The following is a 23,248-nucleotide window of genomic DNA, read 5'->3' on the forward strand; positions in this document are numbered from 1 at the left end:
TAGGCATGTCATTAGCAAAACTGATGACTCAGGTTTGTCAGTATTCAGTTAATTCTGAAATTAAGCAACAAATGATGATGTTCAGTGAAATGCTTGCAGCAGTTGTAAGTAGTGTTTTTAGAGTTCAGGGGTTCACTACTGTTTTCATGTTATGCTTAATCTCTCTTAGTCACACTCTAACTTTGACCTTATTGTCGTCATATTGTGGTAAAAAAGAATCCCTTTGCCTCTGTCATTGTCCTTCAAAGTTCTTCAACTGAGACTTGAGATTAAAAATACTCCATCTGCCCATAGTCCCTATAAAGACCTGCCATTAAACATGATAGACCATCATTCCTTGTTGTCACCCCTGTGGTTCAGGCGATCAATACACACACACACACACACACACACACACACACACACACACACACACACACACACACACACACACACACACACACACACACACACACACACACACACACACACACACACACACACACACACACACACACACACACACACACACACAAATTGAGAGACACAACCAATAATTCAGAGAGAATGAAATAGAAAAAGAACATTTTCAAAAAATAAGAGCCAATTAACTGAATGTTTTCTGTTTCATAATTTCATTGTTGCTTTTACTTAATGTGCAACAAAAAGATTAGTTGTATTATATATGGTGGACATGCTGACGAAAGTACAACCACTTAGGAATAAAGTAGTGATTTTTATTCTCTTTCAGTGAGTGCACACGGGGACAACAAATCATTCAGATTCTGTCTTGATCTACCTTAGTCATTGGGGTGCTGAAGGCATTTGAGAATGGAATTCATGCAGCTGATTTATTCCACATGGCTACCATAGCAACAGGCTCCGAGCCAGTTCAGCTCCTTTCCTCATCAAAGCTCCTTCTCTTCTCTGTCACGTTTTGATGCTTTTACTGTGGCCTACGGCCCTCTCAAGCCAATGGTCACATATTCCCCCATAATGTATAGGGCTAGGCCCTGTATTAAAACCAAAAGCACCTTCTTTCCTTTTAAGACCATAGCTGGGATTTACCTGTTGGATTGAGCTTCTGATCCACTCTAGCATGTTTTGGAGTCCACGTATGCCAAAATCTGGTGCTGCACAAAATAGCGTTTCCAAAATGTATCCATCATCCATCCATCCATCCATCCATCCATCCATCCATCCATCCATCCATCCATCCATCCATCCATCCATCCATCCATCCATTTCTTGAAGATGAGACATGAATGTTTTCATCACTGTGTGAAGATGAGGATATCTCACTTTTTTACTATCCTCACACATTTTGTCCTGCCAGTCTTGGTTGTCCTCAATGAGCGCTGTTTTTATCCGGGGCCAGCATTTTATGACAAGGGAAAATGACAAAAAAACTTGTAATGAAGGTTAAGAAACTGTGGAAGATTAACTTTTTTGATGTTACCTGACAAACAGTAAATGAGCTACAGTTGGGAACGCTCCACTGTGTTTGCAGTAAACTGTATGTTCCTGATTCATTTGCACACAGGCAATTCTTGGAGTGTGAGGTTTATCTATACAATAATTATTTTGGGGTTTATTACAATTTAAATACAATTTAAAAATAGTGCATTATATCAGGAAGTTTGCAAAAGTGAGTTGATCATCAACTTAAGTGTATAGGACATTTTTGTAACACCAGATGTTCCTAAAGTTATTCAGGTCTTTTGTCATTTTATAGAAACCGAATTCTAGTTTTAAGCGACATCTGATGTTACAGCAAAAAAAAAGTATCTGCTTCTTGAACAGTATTGTTTTCAATTCTCCTCTTCCTGGTCACATAAATTGCGAGTTTTGCCTCTCCAGAGATAAAATTTAAAAGCTGCCACTTTCTTTGATTCTATTTATTGTACCCAGCACCGTAGATGAATTTCCTGATACAAAAATTTTCACTGAACAGATTAAAAACATTCGTTGGGAGAGTGAAGAGCACTGCAAGTCTCCCACACTCACTAAAAGCATGAAAGACTAAGAAGAAGAAGAAGATGAAGTGACTTGTAAAACATCTTAAGCACTTGCACATGTTTCTTGCTTTTCTATATTAATTCCTCAAACTATTTTTCGTATCTTGCATTTGTTTCTGTCTTCTTCTCCTATCTGCCTCTTCTGGAAGAAAGCATTCACTATAGCTGTTTCCATCCTTTTTACAAAGGCAGCAGCCCTCTGTCCTTCTGCATTCCTCTTCTGGATACCAAACCTGCCCATCACCTCCTCATCACCTCTGTTTCCTGCACCAACATGTCCATTGAAGTCTGCACCAATGACAACTCTCTCACTTCTAGGTATGCTCTGCATCACTTCATAAAAGTCCAACCAGAATTGTTCCTTCTCCTCCAGCTCACATCCTACCTGTGGAGCATACCCACTAACAACATTGAACATCACACCTTCGATTTCTAGCTTCAGACTCATCACTCTATCTGACATTCTTTTTACCTCCAGGATATTGCTAACAAACTCCTCCTTCAAGATAACTCCTACTCCATTTCTTTTCCTATTTACACCGTGATAGAACAACTTGAACCCTGCTCCTAAACGTCTAACCTTACTATCTTTCCACCTGGTCTCCTGGACACACAGTATGTCTACTTTCCTCCTCTGCATCATGTCAACCAACTCTCTACCTTTTCCTGTCAGAGTTCCAACACTCAACGTCCCCTACTCTCAGTACTATACTCTTGGTGTTCCTTTTCTCTCTATTCCTACGAATGCACTTTCCTTCTCCCCTTCTTTGACCAACAGTAGTCCAATTTCCACTGGCACCCTGTAGTTGAACAGCGCCGATGGTAGCCTGGGCCTAGACCGATCTGGTATGGAAGTCATAGATTTGATTCGCATGTTTGCATTTGTATCCGTAATCAGCAGAAACTACTGGAAAAAAGTGTTCATTACATTCTGAATTAAGTGCTAATAGAAACACCCGAAACAGAAAATCTACTGTATAGCTGTAATGTCAGTATTTTGCAAATTCCCCATTTTGAATTTGCTCAGATATACAATCATTTTACAACCATGTTTACTTCTCATGAATTCAGTATTTGTTTATATCCCCAGATGTTTTGGCAAACAGGTGCAAAAAGTGAAGGTCAAACATCAAATACAGTGCTCTACCAAATGATCCGATAAGCAAAGGGGGGAGCTGCTATCAGTGGTGATGCAGCCAGTAGCTTTCCCTGCAAATCAGGTATGAGCAAAATGAGCTCCAGTTTTTAAATAAGGTGTGCATGTATGACCAGTAAACACAATGACAAAATATACATGGTATAAGAGATAAGCACACAGAACAAATAAAGGTGAACTGAGATAATTAAACCATGACCACACTGCAGACACGAGCAGCACGTCAAAATGTAGTGTAGTTTATCATGCTGATATATCTGTCACTGAGGTTCAGTATTTACCCTTAGGCTTCAATAGATTAAATAACCGGCACACGCAAGTTGGACTGCTAAGCATTATTTTGGGCCTGTATCCCTTTGTGCCCTACATTTGCCTTTTAAATGCACACATGAAACCCCATCTATAATGAAAATTCCATCCATTCATTCAGCTCGCTTTAGTGGGTAACACATGCGCATGCACTTCTACTCAATATCTGGGAAGAGTTTGAATGGATAAAAGGGGTCTGTTGCTCATTATTCCATGCTGTTTCCCACGGAACACACAAGCCTCAGAGAGGATAGCTCAGGGAATGGGAAAGATGAGAAGCATAGCTCCTTTGGATTTTTCCCACTGCTGATAGCCAGGGGAAAGCAGAGAAGATGGAATGAGTCATAAAGGTAAAGTGTGAAGTCAGAAAACAAAATGAGAGGGAAGAGAAGTGAAAAACTTCTATAAAGGGAGGTGTGTGCATGCATGTGTGTGTATGTGTATGTGTGTTGTTGTGCGTGTTTTCACTCCTCATTTCAGGGCTTTGTGTCTCTTGAGACTAACACTTCTTTTTTTATATGTATATGGTTGCCTGTTGCAGCAGCCTGAACTCCAAGCTTGACAAGGGAAGTGGGACAGAAGCCTGATGTGAGAAAAAAAACACAGATGCCTTGAAATACCGTGGACAAAGAAGTGTCAAGCCAGAATTAATAAGCAATGCTATTTAGTACTCATAAACAATAACAACAGTTCATCGTCATGACTTTTTATTTTCGGAAAGCATTTCCACAAGAACATCTTTTTGTGCGACCTTGTTTTCGCTAGTTTTCTCTGGTACTGCATGCACTAAACTGCATCATGTGCAAGTAGAATTAATGCGCATGGCTTGGATGTGTGAGCACATGTGCGCTGCAGAGAGCGCTGTGTCTTTAATCAGTGTGTAATCACTACATTTATGTCCCTGTGGGGGTTGCTCTCTCCTCTAATCTGTGTCTTTATCCTTGCATCTTACTCATTACATCACTCTGACCTTTGCACTGTGGAAGTTCCAACAGCTGGCTAAGGCTGTTAAACAACAAAAAGCATGATCATCATCCAGCTATACCAACCACGGTTTCACTGGAGTCTCACTTACAAATGGCTATGAATTAATATTGATATAAAATATGAATGCATGGAGCTCTTTCCTCACACAGGAGTCATTCCATTTCTAGAGTTTAATTGCTAAAGAAATGCATGCATTGAATATTAAAGTTATTTTATTTAACTCTTATTTACTTACTGTGGGCTGAAATGAATCATCAATCAAATTTTAAAATACAAATTAACAAGGAGTGTAACATTAAATAATGGGTTTATCAAATTTTAACTGTGGATGTGCTATTTTGAAGTTCCACCTGAGGATTTACATAAATGATCTCATTAAGGAGATTATTTGACCTTCTGGATATTTTCAGAAACATCCTTTGTAGCGTCTTGTTCTAAACACTAAATGACTAAGCATGATTTGTCTCAAATGGAATACATCACTGATTAAACTCCAGCCTTACTTTTAATAAAATGGAACACTACATTACACATATTTTTCTGATTCTGATATCTGTCAATGAAAGAGATATTTATTATGTACATTTATGGGATTAAATGCAAGAAATGCTTAACTGCAAACAGATTTATAGCATGATGCAGATGAATTGCATGTATTATTAACATACTGAATATATATTTGAATTTAACATTTGGAAAAAAATGTTCATGCATAATTCATGAATAAAATGTTTACTGACAACATATTTCATCTCTTGAGAGTAATATTTGGCAGAAACACCTCGACCACAGGGGCTTTTTTTTGTTTGTTGCCTAAATAAACTGTCTGAACTCAAAATGTGGCTTCTGCATAGAGTCATTCACTTAATATGTCCATATTCCACTGACCACTTCACTATAACTCTGGTCTGGCACAGAAATATAATGCTTCATGCTTGAATGAATTTTCCACACTGTCCCTCACCCAAAGCTGCTGTATTTGCAGTGCCAGTTTGAGCTGACAATATTTCATGATAACATGAAACAGTTCAGCTGTGAAATGAATTCCATCAATTGAACATTACTCCAATCTTTACTGTTTCTTTCGCTGTTACTGTGTCTGAGTTTTGAAATACATGAATGAGTATCTGCAAAAGTGTTCTGTCTGTATAATAATTTACTGTTCTCATTTTATCCACACGGAGGGAATACTTTTTTTGGCCATTCAAAATGATGCATTAGAAATTATGAAAAAGACCTGAATGTAACCTTCTGTGTGGCTGTTCCACATTAATCTATTATTCATGTGCAATATTATGCACATAAATCACAGTAAGCAGAATTATGGCTTTACATACTTTTTGTAGATAATTTTTTTTTTCTTAACATTTTTGTTTTTCATCTACCTGTGTATTTATTCTGTTACTGCACAGCAGGTACATTTTTCATTTTATTGATTTCTGGCCATTTATAATTTATAGGCTCACATCAGTAATATCAGTTTCAAGTCTCATTAAATATTTTGGAGTGTAAAACTCCTTATGAATGCATGAATTAGTTGGAAATGAATTTGAATGCAAACCAGTTCTGTAAATAAGAGTAAAAGCAAACTTCATAATGTACATGTGAAATAATTTATCTTCCCTCTGTGTATGAACAATTTTAGCAACTTAACCTATTTAGATAGCGTTGATCAATACTAGCAAAATTTGGATAACATGTCTACTCAATCTGGAAACTACTTTTTCCACACAATTTTGCAACCCAGCTTGCACTACAGTAAGCAGAAGAATGGCAAATACCTTCTAAACTGAGCTGCACAAACTGGAAACTGATCCACGGAAATCAATGGTTTAACCTGTTAAAGGGCCGATATACGTCAGGTGCTGGTAACATAGTGATGTGTGTTCATTATAGCTGCAGGCAGCTGGGAGCCTGTGGTTGCTAGTGAATATTTGATGAGAGAATGGATCCTCTCCCCGGCCAGGTTGAGTACAGTGTGCATACTCAGTTGCAAACATCAACACATGCATGCAGTTATGCATATATAGAGAAGCACCATGTGGTGCAGCTTCCCTCCTGTTCACCAATATCATGCCAAGCAGGTTCCACTGAAACTGATAGTATTAAAATACGACTCCAGTTGCAAAGTACACCAGAAGGTGATACCTCTTATTCTCCATGATATCCATCATAGAAATCATGAGCATACATCCTCGTGCACGTGTGCACTCATTTTTTCACATGTAGCTATCAAGTGGCAAAAGAGGAGGAATAAGAGAGAGTCAAAAACAATGATGTGTTGAAATCAAGTCTGTACACAGACTTAAAATCAACTTTTTTTCATCATCAACTTGCCTTTGACTAACATCTCCTCCATTTTTGAGTCTTTAGCTAGAATTTATTGGAAACTTTTTAAGATTTGTGTGGGTTTTTTTTTTTTTTTTTTTTGCAGTGCTGATAATTCAAACTGCGGCAATGTGAATGATGACAGTTGTTTGGGTAAAAAACACATCCTTGACAACAGAACAGTACAGATGGTTGTTATTTTATAAATTAAAGCAAGGTTTAAGTCTATGCAAGTGTATTTCTTGCTTTGTTAAACCAAGTAGAATCCAAGCCAAAAGTGGGAAACACAATTAACAGTACATGAAGTCCACTAATGTAAAGCATATGTTTGAAAATGCTATATAGTAAATAGAAGTGAGCGTTGTAAACACTTTTAGATTATAAATGAATGCTTAAATACATTGATTAATAAATCATTCCTCAGAATGGTAAGGACAATTTAAATATTAGCAAAGTGCACTCATGCATAACTTGAGTAACAACGCTTTTTAATCACTTTTCATAGTGAAATATGTGTACTGTTGTATTTGCCTCCTAAGTAATGCCTCTGACACTGTACACTGAGTTCTCAAGTATTTTAAAACCCCATCTTCTTTTCCACCTCTTCAATTATATACAGCCTGCTGTCTAGACCTTACCACAGCACCTCTACGGACATTTTGATGTTGTTGGGAATTTCCATTTAACTATGGAAATAACCACAAAACATATCTGCTTACACAGACATAGATAGCACAACACTTAGTCCTTGTCTACCACATAATCTTCTAAACATAGAAGTACAGAGCACGCACAACACAGATAACTGATATACGAGAGGCTGAGTCAGGTGGCTGGTGAGCTCAAAAGTTCTCAAGGAGAACTTATGGCAAACACCATCTAGATCATGTCCAGTGAACATTCTTATGGGGAGTCTCGTCCCTCAAAGAGAACTGAACCCAGACACCATTAAGATCACGGTAAATGAACATTCGAGGCTCTTCTCCAGAGGTTTGTTGCTGCGTCTGTTGGAGAGCCCAGCACTGTATCCTCACCAACTTTGTGAACTGCTGAAGTACTTCAGTAAACCCTTTTGGAATACAACTTGTCTCATCATTGAAGATACAGCTATCAACCGAGCTAAAGGACCAAAGAGGGTTTTGTTCAGAGCAAAACCCTAACAATGTCAATATTCCCCCGTTCACTAAACAGAAATATGGCTTACTTCATATTAACAATCATTACTTCTCCTTTCAATGGTAGTCAAGGAAACTAACAGAAAAACATAATAAAAGATTTAAAAAAAACCAACTTCCTCCCTCTTTATGATAATATTTGATGCAGTTAATGAATGCAACTGGATAAGTACTAGATAAGTCTGATGCAAGAAATACGGAGGGTTTCAAACTACAGACATCTGGCCCTTCCAAGAGAGGATTACATTATCATCAAATCAACATCAGCTCTGTAGTGATCACATTTATGTTTGTTGCTATTAGCTTATCAGGTTAAGGTATTAATAAATTTGGAGTCCTTATTTTTTTAAACAGGCGTTATTTTTTACTTGCTTTTACTATTTTCTTTCTGTTGCAATCTGTCTTGGTTTGCCAGTCAGGTTCACTGATTTGCAGGGTTGGAGGGCATGAACTGTGGTTGTCCTTAGAATTCTTTCATGACATAGCAGCAGAGGGAGGGGCTGGTGGGAATAGAAGGATTACAGAAGGAAATGCAGCGATTTGGGAATGCTGATGTGTGTACGTTGCTGTAGCTTTAAGAGTATTTTTAGTCTGGCAGATAGAGATGGTCACTCATCAGGAATAAAAGGCTGGCTGGCCTTTGAGACTCGTGCAGCTTTTTGCCATGAGTGAGCAGGGGGGGGGAGGCACAGCACCAAACCATGTTCCTCAAGGACACAGCCAACAGCTAAAGCTTGGTAATTCAACCTGTACATCATGCACATTCTAACACAATGACAATAATTGATTAGAACATTGGAGCACTTATGAGTGACAAAATATTGGACTGAGACTGGGAAGATCCTTATGTTCAAGATGAAAAAGAACATTTACAGTTCAGTTTCATTTCCCCTGTTTACTTGGTACTTATATTTCTGGAGTCAGATAAAAAAGAAGACAATAAAACCAAATGTATTACTTTATGTACTCGCTCAACTATACAAAATATCAAATAGCAAAAATTACAATGAGGCATGAATGCCAACTTAAAGTTTCTATTGTTCATTTTTGGTGTGATCCACCAGTATTTTCCTTACATCTAGAGGGTAGTGTTGTTAGTCCATATTTTCCCATCCTCAGGGCAGATATGTAACTTTAATGACACTGGCAAAGTGTGTGTGATCATGTTACTGTATAGATTACACAGTGACCCTGCCAATCACACAGACACAGAAACCTAGAGACCTAGAGAGGACACCAACACACCTCCATGCAGGTTACCTTCCATGCACACTACTTCGGCACTGCTCCAGAGACAACCATGCCAGGAAAGAACTGTTTTGCCTTCCTCAAGGGTCAACGTCAGAGGTCTGTCCGATTGCAAATTGGTGTCAAAATAAGTACGAAAAATGTATTCATTGGTGACTGTTTGTCTCTTGTTTGTTGTGAAAGTTGCTGTGTCTTCCAAGAGAATTGCAGCTTTGGACGTTTGAAAAGTGCAAAGCAGCAGTCTGTTTCAATGTGTCGGCTTAATTAAAATGAGTGTGAGATAAGTATTGCCTTCGAGCTCTGTTTGTTTGAATCTGTTTGTGAATTAGAGAGCCAAATAGAGAAAGAGAGGAAGAGAGACTGATGGGTGCTAGGATCAACTGTGCAGACAGGAATACAAATGCTGGTTAAATATGTGTGTGTTAAATGGAGTTTAACTGAGTAATCAAAGGGGCGATGCTCACAGAAAGGAGTTTCACAGAGGGCAACTGCTTGACCATCAGAAGGGACATAACCTCATGTCTACAATAATGTACTGAAAATTTAAATTAAGGAAAAGCACAGCTGGCAACAATGGAATCAGTGTTTGTTTCGTCGAGGATAAGGTTGGCAAGGCAGCCTAATGGTATCCACTTGATACTTAGCAAGCAGGTTTGTTCAAGAGTGGCTTACTGCTCACAGTCAGTTCACTTGCTGCTTAGGTGCACTGCAAGCTCAGCAACTGAAAGGTCTGCAGGTGAATGTGTTTGACTACATTCTTTGATGGACTGGTGGCCTGTGCAGCGTGCACCCCATATATCTTAATACAGACTTTAAACACCCAGACCGTGAAAATGATCAGATCAGCTTTCATTTTCCCCTGCACAGCGTGAACTGGATTTGACTTTTGCTGAACACTGGAAGCACAAAATACAGTATTTTAGAGAAGCTTTTAACTGAACAGATAGCATTCCTCATCAATAATGTTTCACCTTCTATATCAAGCTCTGTCTCATCTGGAAATTGAGTCACTCTACTGAGGTAAATTTCTGTCTGTGTTGTAACTGCTAAATCATACCAAAGAGACAGAAACAGAGCAAATGCTCTTTATCTTTTGAAATGTTTGAATGAGAATAAAATTATAATAATAATTTTAAAAAAACAGACTCTCTTCACATACAAAACAGCAATAAGGAAATACCACAGGTGAAAGATGTTTAATATTTAAACCTTTAAAGTGTCCTTTATTTGAAGCTTGAATTCTCTTCACTCCCCAATACCCACAAGAGCATCTAATTCATTCTGGGCTCCATATGACTGAGTGGTGCTGTTCATTCTGTGTGAGTTTGGGATTTAAGTCCGCTCTGACACTATCAGTGAGTATGCATGAGAAGAAAGAATGGTGGTGGAGATTATAATAATTAAATTTCAAACTGGGATCAAAAGAGAAGCACATGATGTGACTGCATCTGGTGAACGCCTGCTGTCTTACTACCTTACACAATAGTGTTGACTGACAAACACAACTCATTTGTGGAGTGGGTTGAAAACAATGTAAGTGTCAAAACATTGTTCATTGACTTGATACTTGCAGAGCATTATTTATTGCCATGCACTGTAAATGTTTTAAAAAGACCAAAGAACCACCGTTTTGCATTATTTAAGGGCATGTGTTGTTCATGGGTTGAAGAAGATATACTGTTGTATTCCTTACCAGATCACAACAAATACAAGTTATTTCATTTTTATTGGAACAAAAAACATTATTACGTATTATTTCCCACATAATATGAGGTGAACACATCTGACTTTAAGGATGAGATGTCAGTAAGCAGTCTAAGAGTACTCAAAGGATTTCCAGTGCACCAGCTTAGATAACAGCTCCAGCCCATATCTCCAGATGAAGATTCTGCTGATGAATGTGTGTATGTTTATGTGTGTGTGTGTGTGTGTGTGTGTGTGTGTGTGTGTGTGTGTGTGTGTGTGTGTGTGTGTGTGTGTGTGTGTGTGTGTCTGTGTGTGTCTGTGTGTGTCTGTGTCTGTGTGTTTGCAATAAATCCAAATGTGGTGCTTTCCACAGAGAGACCATACCCATTCTGAAGCTCATGCACATATCAAGCATGATGTAACTCTCCCACACACCCACACACCACTTGCTCGCCATCCTTCCCACACGCCACACTCATGCTTACTGTGTGGTGAATACAAATTTATCTACTGTATTTCTCATGTCAATTGGCATACCAGCATGAAGGCATCTGTCTATTTAAATGCTGTATATTTCTGGTGAGGGTAATCTGGAGAGGTGACATTTTTATTTCCTGTTCTGCGTTTCACTTTTCTGTTGCTCTGAAGTTTTTTGAGTCTACAGATTATGTTTTCCAAACTGAAATGGTTGGATATGCGGATAACGAATGTTTTTCATTCCCTAGAGGAAGAATTGATTTATTTAGTGTATGACTTAAAGTTAAAGTTGTAAAAGATTGTGGACAGCTTTAGACAGAAGTCTCAGTATTATCAAGAACCAGAAGGAGAAAGTAAGAATGTTTTTAATTTCCCTGATTGCTGAAAAACTCTTGTAGGAGAAATGTTAGAATAAGAAGGCTGGGATAGGAAAAAGACAGAGGTTACAGAGACTGAAAATGTACTTTTATGGCTTTTGGTGATCCCCTCCTATCAGATCTGCATTCTCCAAATACATTAAAACAGCGTAAATGTTTTAATTGAAGACCAGTAGCAAACATTAGGACAAGGTGCAAACATTAGATTAACTTAAACACCATGCTGATTATTCCTATATGTCTTGCTTTACAAACATAATGATCGATGTTAAAAAGTGTGTGGATTATGTACGTTATCCAGCGTGTATCAAGTCGGGACGCAAGTCTGTATTGCTAAAAGGCCAAATAGAGAGCAATATTAAAAGACAATTCTACTCATAAGTCAGAGATGCATTGGTTCTGCTCAAGTGATCGCTTTTACTGTGTGCTCCTGAATGCTGGGTTGAAGGATGGATGGCTAGATGAGTGAACTTCGAAAAGATGTATCAGCGTATTGATGACAATAATTTGTTGTTTCATGAATCAGATGTAGGCTAAAAGAAAAAACTGTCCTTCTTGTATTAAAGGTCCACATGTTACACTATATTTGAAAAGTCTTGCCCCAAAATGGTCCCAAATTTCAACTGTTGAAAGTTGCTGAAATGAGCTCTCTTGAGAACACGATGTTTGTCGGGCTGACCAATAAATGTTAATGAGCTCCCTCTGTCAATGCCTGCTACACAACTCTGTTGATGTGGTGCATATGCACCACCATGCCTGCATGTGCATGAGCTACCATGTATATGTATTTATGCGCACCTGAACACTGCCGGCTCTGGGGATTTTACTTTTTTTTTAAAAAAACCCCATTGTTACTGTATATTTCTGTTTTATTTTTCACTTATTTTTCTCTCTAATTTTTCATTATAAAGCTTAATTTTTTTTACAGTAATCATGGAGGTACTTTCTCTCTTAGTCAGCCAAGCATAACAACTCAGTCGCCGTTCTGTAAACACAAGATCGTGATTGCAATGAAGCTGACCGACATTTCTTTCACACTGACCAACATTGTGGAAAAATTAAGGAGAAAACCAAACAGTGTTTGCAAATGGGAACAAAATCAGCAGAGGAGATGAGTATGGAGAGGGGATGATAAAAGCTGTGAGAGATTGAGAGATTGCTGGCTAAAAAGATGGAGGAGCTAACCTTGCAGTAAGCAGTCTGATGTGCTTCAGAGTAGAGAGAGTAGAGTATAACTTTATTTATCCCTTAAGGAGGTTCCGTCAGGGAAATTAATATCTCTACTCCGTTTCTCCACAGTAAGTACACAAAACACAGAAAAAGCACACAGAACGCACCAGCACATAGAAAGTAGTACAACACCAAATAGAAAGATTAATAAATAACCGATCAAGAATATACAAATAGAAAATCATAAACAGGTATAGAAATAAAAAAAATAAACAGGCCTAGTTAAGTATGGGTTTAGTGAAATGTCTATAGTGTTTGCATTGTTTTTGCTGTATTGTTTGTCATCCCTCAGCTCTCGGTTACGATCACGGATAACTGTTTCCATTGGGCTTCCAGACTGTTCATGCTGACAGGGATGGTACCAAGAAACATGGAGTTCTTATCTTGTTCTTGTGAACTACATTGAAGTGTTGGTTGTTGGGCACTGTTCCTATATTACCTCCATCCGCTACCCTTACGTTGCAGTGACGAGGATGAATCAAAGCTAGAACACTAAAAACTGTACTTTTTTATTCTCTTATGTGTTCTTTATTTATTATGATTTCTTTTTAGCTTTTCATTCTTAAATTTTCCTTACTCTGACATTCTATGTTTTTTTTCTAGAGCAGTTCAACTATAAACATATATATACATACATATATGTATATATATGTGTGTGTGTGTATATATATATATATATATATATATATATATATATATACATACACATACATACATACACACACATACATATACATATAAATGAGAGAGAGAGAGAGAGAGAGAGAGAGAGAGAGAGAGAGAGAGAGAGAGAGAGAGAGAGAGAGAGAGAGAGAGAGAGAGAGAGAGAGAGAGAGAGAGAGAGAGAGAGAGAGAGAGAGAGAGAGAGAGAGAGAGAGAGAGAGAGAGAGAGAGAGAGAGAGAGAGAGAGAGAGAGAGAGAGAGAGAGAGAGAGAGAGAGAGAGAGAGAGAGAGAGAGAGAGAGAGAGGTCTGTGTCAAACAGGAAAATCCACTGAACATTGCAACAGGTCGTTTTTGAAAAAGGTAATGTACAAAATAAAAATTGATATATGAAAAGGAATTCGAAGAAACTGAATACAAATGATCTCATGTCTCGCAACACTAAGCTACTATCACGTTATCTGTATACACTCAAAATCACTATAAATATATTTACAATACTGTATGTCTGCGGCCCCTGAGAGAATGTGCAACATATTACGTAGGACGGGAAATCCCAAGGTCTTGGCTGCGGATCCCACGTGATTCTGGGAAAATAAATCGCCTTGTCCCCTTTAATTTCAATTTCCGTGCGTGATATATATTGTGATCACCTGTCAGATGCTGCGCTTGCGCACTGAGTTAGGAGGCGGAGTGGATGCTGATCGCTCTCCATCTGCTGCCCTGTGCCCTCCATCCCTCGATGATCAGACAGAAACGAACTGGGATTATTCGAGGAGGTCTGGGCGAGGACGGGATGACAGATCTGATGTTAGAGAAGGTACCATTCCCGTCGCTTCTGCTGGGATGCTGCGCCTCACTGTTTGACATTGTGACCGTGGAGGGGTGAAGGATGCTCGGCTGCAGGATGGGAGGAGATGAGTGGGGGGATACGGAGCGGGCAAGCAGATGGCATTTTAAGAGAACTGGGATTTTTCTGTGCTTCTTTGCTTATCCAGACTGATCATCAAATCATTTAGGATCGAACATCGAAGAAATCTAAACAGACTATGTCAAGGGCATGCTAATAGCGATAATGTGTTATTTACATATTTATTTTTGACCGGTAGAGCTGTCATCACCTTCTACCATCTTACGTCAAACATGTTATTGGGTTTAGAGCTATCGGGCGTAAAACATGCTGCAATTTCCTGACGACGAAACGCAGCGCATGCATTCGATCCACTTGACGCCACTGGGTGAACCATCGCTGTCAGCTGGCTGAGTGTAGTAAACGTAAACTAGCTGTTCAGCTACACAGACAAATGCTCATCATATAGCCGCACTGCCCCTCGATGATGTTGTGTAAATGCAAAATCTTCACTATTCACTGATGCAGTAATTGACGGGCCTCTCTGCACGGACGCGCCAGTAGAGAGAGAGCGCGCTCGGATGTCTCATGTTTACTCATCTTGCTGTAAAACATGCGATTCTACTATCAAGGGTTGTGAATGAGGGAAGTCGGAGGATTGATATCCGGAAAAAGTTACATTCTTTAGCAGACAAACAGTCTGATAAAGAATGTAACGTTGATCTATGTCAGCCTAAATAGTCTGAGATTTTGGTTTTGTAGTGTTCGGGTGTGCTGAGAACGTGTCGCACATCACTCTGTACTGCGTCCCTTGCTGACAGGATCTCTGGGGTTAGTAAACGCTGTGATCAACAGTTCGGCTCTGACCCTGGCCGTGATCCGGAAAAATAGGAGTCTGCGCTGCATCTGATCAGACATGAATGCCAATAAATACACAATGATTATTACGCACGGTAATTGGGATTTAAAAGGACAAGGTGATTTATTTTCTGAGGATCACGTTGGATTAGCGATGAAGATTTAATTTAGCCTCCTCCATTATATGCAGCACATTTTCCAGCGACATTGACATTTTAATTGCCCATCATCATGCCATGATAATGTATTCGAATGCAAAGTCTTTTATTTTGTAGACTACTGTTTGTGGATTTAAAACTTCGCCACGTAAATGTCCACATTGTTATATAACAGACTGATCATGTTTCAGAGGCGTTATCAGAGATGAACTGAAAACACATTTGTCTCAATATGTAAAACTAATTTACTCGAATTTGCTGTTAAACTAGTTTTGTGAGTTTTTTCCACATTATTTGTCAAAACCTTACAATTTTATAAATATAAAGATAGTTTACAAATACAATCTCTTCATTTTATGAAGAGTACTTAGGTAAAGTAGACCATTTTTCATTTCGAAATGAACAAATGTGTACTGTGAATTGTTTTTTTCATAATCAATATATTCCATTTATACATCATTATAAAATGAAATATTTAGCCTCTATACCTGTTGATACTATACTTTTTGTGGGGGGATGGAGTATGTTGAATGTGATCCTGGGTTAAAGTTAAAAAAAAAGTGAAAAGCATGTGGGGAGTTCTCAGTTTATTCAGTAGTACAACAAATCAGATTAGAAACCGTTTTGAGTGTAATCTTAACTTGGACAAATAATTCAAAATCAGTGGAGATGGATGGATAAATAAATTGATGGATGGATGGATGAATGCTGCTAGGTTCCTGCAGGGTGATTACAACAAGTTTAGACAGTAGTTTATGTAAATATCACTGAAATTCACAGTATTTATTGTTATTGTTATTATTCTAAAATCATTTTAATTATTTGTCCCTCTTGTCTTTTTCTCATGCATTCAGGAAATCTGATGTTGATGCTGAGCCAGAAGAAAGCCCAGGGAGCAGCAGCAGCAGCAGCAGCGGCAGCGGCAGAAGTGGTGTGGTAGATGTCCTCTCTACAGCTCCAACCCCAGCCCCACCTCAGGCCTCTGCAGGAGAGCCAGGACAGAGAGGAGACAGCTCCTGCTCTGACACTGATAGCTCAGTAGATTCCAGCTCCTGCGAGGAGGGGGAGGAGGAGGAGGAAGAGGAAGAGGAGGAGGGGGAAGAAGAAGACCCCGCCATGTTCTCCTCCAAATTTCTCAGTGGGGCAAACCCCCTCAATGCCATGTCTTCTGCTGTAAATAAGTTTGGTTTATTTAGAGATGATGGGGAGGCGCATAAAAATCCCAAAGCACCTCCCCAGCAGGAAGGGAAACCACATGTAGAGCAGACTGGAGCAAGCCCTGGCAAAGGCCTGCTCCAGCAACAGGGACCCCATATATCAGGCCAGGGCCCCCCTACACAAAAGGGCCCTAATACCTCAAAACAAGGATCACCACAGTTACCAGGGAGTAGACAGACTGGACCCCCAATCAAACCTGCTGAGAAACAAGTTGTTCCAACTACAGGGAACCAGCCTGACAGCCAACATAAAGGGGAGCCACAAAAAAATCTGCCTCAAGGTTCACCTAAGCCTGGAGTTCAACAACAAAGTCTGATAAAAAGTGGAGCACATCCAGAATCTCCAAAGACATCATCACAACAGCAAGGTTCACCTAAGACAGGGATGCAAAAACAAGGACCTCCTAAGCCCAGTGTCCAGAAGCAGGAACCTGCAAAGACTTTGGGCCAAGAGTCTTCAAAGGATTCCCTGCAAAAAGTTGGCTCACCACAAGGCTCACCTAAAATAAGGCAGCAACAGCAGAGTTTGTCTAAGCCCCTACAGCAGCAGGGCTCATCTGAGGCGGGACAACAGCAAAGCTTCAGGACTACTCCACAACAGATTTCTGATAACGTTGGAATCCAGCATCGGGGCCCTAAGGGACCTGGTAAATCTGCAATAACTCCAGCATTGTCTTCATCACCAGGGTCAACCAAAGCTGGATCTCAGCCAAAGGCAGTTGCTAGACCCCGATGCCCAGTGTGTAAGACAGCAGAACTTAATATGAATACAAAGGAACCACCAAACTATCAAACCTGTACACATTGTAAAAATGAAGTGTGCAGCATGTGTGGCTTCAGTCCTCCAGACTCTAACGTAAGTAGTGACATATTTTTCATGTACATTTCATGTATTTTAATATTTTGCTAGCGGGAATCCGTGGACATTCCACGATAGAACAATAATATCAACTTCATAACAAACATATGAAAACAAATGTATTGGTATTATAAACCAAGCGCACGCAACGTAGTCAAAAATCAACGTCGTGATGTAACGACTTTGTGTTGGCAAATCATGGATTGCGCTGGGCGGGCATTGTAAAGCCGTAGATGAATGTTTAGCAGGCTAACTGGAGAAAGAAAGCCAACTAATGGAACACACACACACACACACACACACACACACACACACACACACACACACACAGATGTAATGGTGAGATTGGGAAAGGAGCTAATTTTAAAGGAAAAGGCACCTATCAAAAGAGCAAGTGGAGAAGAAATTTTAGAGAAGTGATCGTTCTGTTAGTTAACTACATGAACAGAATTGTAAGCAGTTACTTAAAGAGCGTTTTTGTCAGATGCCCGAGGAACATTTTGGATACTACATCGATTGTCACATTCCAAACAGAAACCATAGCTGAACAGACTGTTTATGCTAGCCAGCTAGTTTGACTCAGAAATTGTTGACGTTTTCTTTGTTGTTCCTGCTGTTTGGACTCTCTGCTCAAAAACATAAAAAAATTGTTGGAACAGTTATGACACTCAAAAATCATGTTAGCTGGGATGCCCATGTATAGTTACTTCTCTTCTCCTAACATAGCAGATGCCTTAAGCCATATTGTTCATGTGATTCCTGCTGGCAGATGTGCCGTGATTGGTTGGGCGCTTGATTGACAGGTAGTGGGTGGAGTTAGTGACAGCGTGACAGCGTTAGACTTTCAAGTGCGCTTATTCAAATATATAGGTGGGGAGATACTATTCTATATGTTCTTGTTCTAAAGCGGTTTAATTAGGGAAACACTAGAAGTGTGTACATCCTGGACAGTGCAGTTCTCTGCCTGGTGTGTTTTGGGGCAGGGTGGGTAACAGGGATTGCAGGAAATGTATTCTACCCAACAATTTTACAAGCAAATAGTGCATTTAAGAGGAGACAACATAGTTTAGTAAAATGGTCCTGTATAACAAAAATGTCCTATATTACCATCACATATGTTGTCCCTACCCAGACATGATCCCAAATGCAACTAATTTTTTAATATGTGCAACCCTTACTGGTAGTATAAAACAAAGCCATCTATATAATGAGTTTTGTGCATCACAACAATGGGATCTTCAGTCACAGGAATTCACTACAAATATTAGCTGAATTGATCCAGTAGTATGCATGTACTGTACATCCATTATTTATTTATATTTTATGTATTGTACTAATTCATTACTGTGAAAATATGTGGTCCTTTTTTATTTTTTGTACAGGTGCGTGAGTGGCTTTGTCTTACCTGCCAGTTACAGAGAGCTCAAGGATTGTCTGAACCTTCCATGAAAAAGCTAACACCCACAAAAGTTTCTGCTGCTCAAAGCCAGATTCCATCTCCTGCTGTACCTATCAATAAAGAAAAGACAACACCAGTTTCACCTCAGAAAATTCTATCTGCAACATCAAAAGTGCAAGCCAAGGGTGATGTTTCTCAAGAACCGGAGAGTCAAAAACAAGCCAACCAAGAATCCGCTTCGAAAACTACACCCGAGACCCAGAGTAAACTATTGTCTCAAAAACCAGACCAAACCAGTCAAACTGCACACAAGCAAATTACTGCCACCCCAGCTTCACAGTCACGGAGTTTATTTGGATTTGGCAGCTCTAAAGTTGAAGCTGCAAGACCCGAAGAGTCTGTCACTGGCAAAATGTTTGGGTTTGGTTCCTCCATTTTTAGTTCTGCATCCACATTGATATCCGAGCCAAAAACCACACCACCAGTTTCTCCCAAAATACAACCTCCAAAGGACAGCAAATCACCTGCTGTGCAAAAAATAGTGCATGATAAGAAACAAGTTCAACCCCAGCAGACAAAGGCTCATCCAACTGAACTGGCCAAAGAGGACAAAGCACTATCAGAGACTTCAAAGGCAGCTGCAGCTTCTCACAAAATTCCTAATGCTGGCCAAATGGAGTGTCCACTCTGTAAAACTGCACTCAACATGGGCTTCAAGGGTCCTGCCAACTACAACATCTGTACCAAATGCAAAAGCACCGTATGCAACCAATGTGGATTTAATCCCATGCCAAATGTTAAAGAGGTAAGGCATTTGATCAAACCATTGATAAGGTGAACAAATTAAGGAATAAATTAAGAATTCAGGTTGAAGTAGAATAAAATTTTTATAATTTCATCATAAACGTTTTCATATTTCATAGTTCCTTTATAATTTCAAAATTTTAGCAGGAACTTAAAAGTTATGCATCACTACTTTGCATTACCAGAATAACTGTGAAACTGACTGTTGTTCATAGTGTTTTTGAAAACTTTGATGAAAAATCACAGCTTTGTGTTATAAATCTTCATGAGTTAACAGAAGCTTCTGTGACAGAAGCTTCTTTTAGAAATGTATTCCTCTAATGTGAACAAACAAATTACATTCAACAGATACAAAATACATCCAAATTAGATTGTAAATTGATGTTTTTGTCTGTGGAATCCTTTTGCATCATATCCTCGAAAAGAGGTTACAAACTGTTTTGAGTTTCCCTATATTTTCTATTTGTCACTGTGCCTTTGGTCCTCGTGAAAAGCACCCTCACATACAGAGGCCTCTTCACATACTGTATCTCTTGTATCACTGTTTTTTTTTCTTTAATGGATTTCCAGACTAAAAAGTATGGCTAAGAAAAACTATTTAGTTTTAGGAAATAATAATAAGACTATTGCACTTCATACATACAATACAACCAACCTTGGTGGTTGTCTTAAAAGATACCACATACATTATCAAACAAGCACTTTTTTTTAAGCTAACTGAGGCACAAAGGAAGTGATACTTGATTTTGTAATTCAATTCACAATTAGGAGACTTCCTTACCAAGAAGAAGCTAGCTACTTAAGCTTTAACTATTGGGTAGAACAGTGTTGCGCCAAAATCATTAAATCATTCATTCTTGTGTAACACAGGTGTTTTGTGAAATTGAATGTTTTAACCCTAGTAAATAAAATCAATAAGACATTTTAGTGTTGTCAATCAGTTTTGTTTAAGCTTACTTTTGCTTTTGAAGGATGATGGTGTTAGTTGATTAGAGGTCAGTCACATAAAAATATAAAATATGAGAATATTGCTAAGTACAGTAAAAGATTAAAAAAAAAAGTTTCACCATTCCCAATATTTAAAGACCCCCCCCCCACTTTGTCTTTAACCTGTTCTTTGTGTTTTCTAAAACCCATTGTTGTTTTTTACTTTGTGCTTTGATATAACCTGTACAGATATAAATTTTTTATTTATTATTTTTTTAAGGGGAAGGAGTGGCTTTGTCTAGACTGCCAAGTAAAACAATCTACTGGTGGAACTGAACCCCAGAGAAACACATCTTTGGTCCATTCAGCAGCAGATGGAGCTTCACCAGCAAAGCCTTTACCTCTAAAGACATCTCCATCAGTCTCTCCTCAGAGGAAACCAGACAAGGTTGAACCTAAACAGGAAGATTCAGGAGGATTTTTCAGTTTTGGTAGTCCTAAAACTCAAGCAGGTCCTTTAAAGCCTGCCGAGTTGGTAACTGGGAAGATGTTCGGCTTTGGTTCCTCTATCTTCAGTTCTGCATCCACTTTGATGACCTCATCTGTTCATGAAGAACCAAAAACGACACCAGTTTCTCCCAAAATAACTGCTGATAAGGGCCCCAAATCTCCCACTGTCAAGCGACAAGAACAGCAAAAGAAACCAGAACAACCTGAACAGACAAAGGGTCCCCCATCAGGACCCTCTAACATGGACAAATATCAGTCAGAGCTGACACAAAAAGCATCTTCTTTCCCAGGAAATTTGAAAGCTGGTCAGTCTACCTGTCCTTTATGTAAACTACTACTCAATGTTGGCTCGAAAGATCCCCCTAATTACAACACCTGTACTGTGTGCAAAAACACAGTTTGTAACCAGTGTGGCTTCAATCCCAACCCAAATGTCAAAGAGGTAAAGGAATGGTTATGTCTCAATTGCCAAATGCAAAGAGCATTAGGAGCATCTGAGCCCCCAGGAATTCCTATGACTAAACCAGAAGCCTCACCAAATAAAGCCACTACAGCTGCCAATGCTCTAAAAACGGTAGTGTCCCAACATAGTAAATCTCAAAAGAATGTAATTTCAACAACTGCTGACTCTAAAATAAAGGAGACCAATGTACAAGACTCCCTTCAGAAGAAACCACTGACCCCTGCAGAACAGCTGGCAAAAGATGAAATTGAAAGACATCAGAAAGTTTTCAGTGAATCTCAGAAACCACCAGATCAGACAAAACAGGCCGGACATAAGCAGAATAATACAACCTCGACTGCACATGAAGAACCTGGAGGTTTCTTTGGATTTGGTGGTCCTAAAACAAAAACTACAAAGCCTACTGAATTAATTGAAGGAAAAGTGTTTGGCTTGGGATCTTCTATCTTCAGTTCTGCATCAACTTTAATTAACTCAGCTGTTCAAGATCATTCCAAAATAACACCACCAGTTTCTCCCAAGATGTCCAACACAAAGGAAACCAAATACCCTCTTGCTCAAGGAGATAAAGAGAAGAAATTAGAGCAAATCCAACAACCCAAGGCCACTCCGTTGCTACAAACCAAAGGAGAAAAAGCTCTCCCAGACCCTACAAAGGATAGAGTTGCTTCCCCAGCTGTTCTCAAGGCGGGTCAATCGACCTGTCCACTCTGTAAAGTGGAACTCAATTATGGATCCAAGGAACCTTCCAACTACAACACCTGTACTGAATGCAAAAGCATTGTCTGTAATCGTTGTGGATTTAACTCAATGCCAAATATTTCGGAGGTAAGAAAGACAAATATTACAAATTCCTGAACAGCAAACAATCATGAAATACAATTTCATGACGGTTAAAATAAGCCCAAAATTGAAAAGTATTACACTGTGAATTAAATTTTGTTTATATTTTGATGAACTGAAGTGGTTGCATGCATGTGATGTGTTTCTTTTAATTTGAAATATTTTTGTTTTGCAGGTAAAACAATGGCTATGTCTAAATTGCCAGATGCAAAGAGCTCTCAGTGCATCTGAACCCAAAGCCAATCCTTTGAAACCCCAAAATGCAGCTGATAGTATTCCTTCATCTGATAAGCAACAGAAAACAATAGCTACTAATGAAGAGAAACATCTACAGGGGGAATTATCAAAACCTGACACACCTCTAAAAACAGATACTCCATTAGTTGATTCACTTATCAAGAAGGAGGGGCCACACACCAAAGCTGTGGCACAGGCAGCTAATGTTGGTAAAGAACCACAAATTGACAAGCAGGTTAGCCCAAATTTTGGCAAGAAAAAAACACCTCTGGATATCATGGAGACATTGGAATCTCAGAAACCAGCAAGTCAAGCTGAAGTAAAACAGACTAGGGTCACCACTGATACAAAGGTAGAGTCAGGAAACCTATTGGGCTTGAGTGAGTCCAAAAGCCCTGGTACCTTGAAAACTGCTGAATCCATGTCTGGGAAAATGTTTGGCTTTGGTTCCTCCATTTTCAGCTCAGCATCCACCTTAATATCATCTGCTGT

This window comes from Antennarius striatus, chromosome 4 (assembly GCF_040054535.1).
Source record: "Antennarius striatus isolate MH-2024 chromosome 4, ASM4005453v1, whole genome shotgun sequence".
NCBI classification, from domain to species: domain Eukaryota; kingdom Metazoa; phylum Chordata; class Actinopteri; order Lophiiformes; family Antennariidae; genus Antennarius; species Antennarius striatus.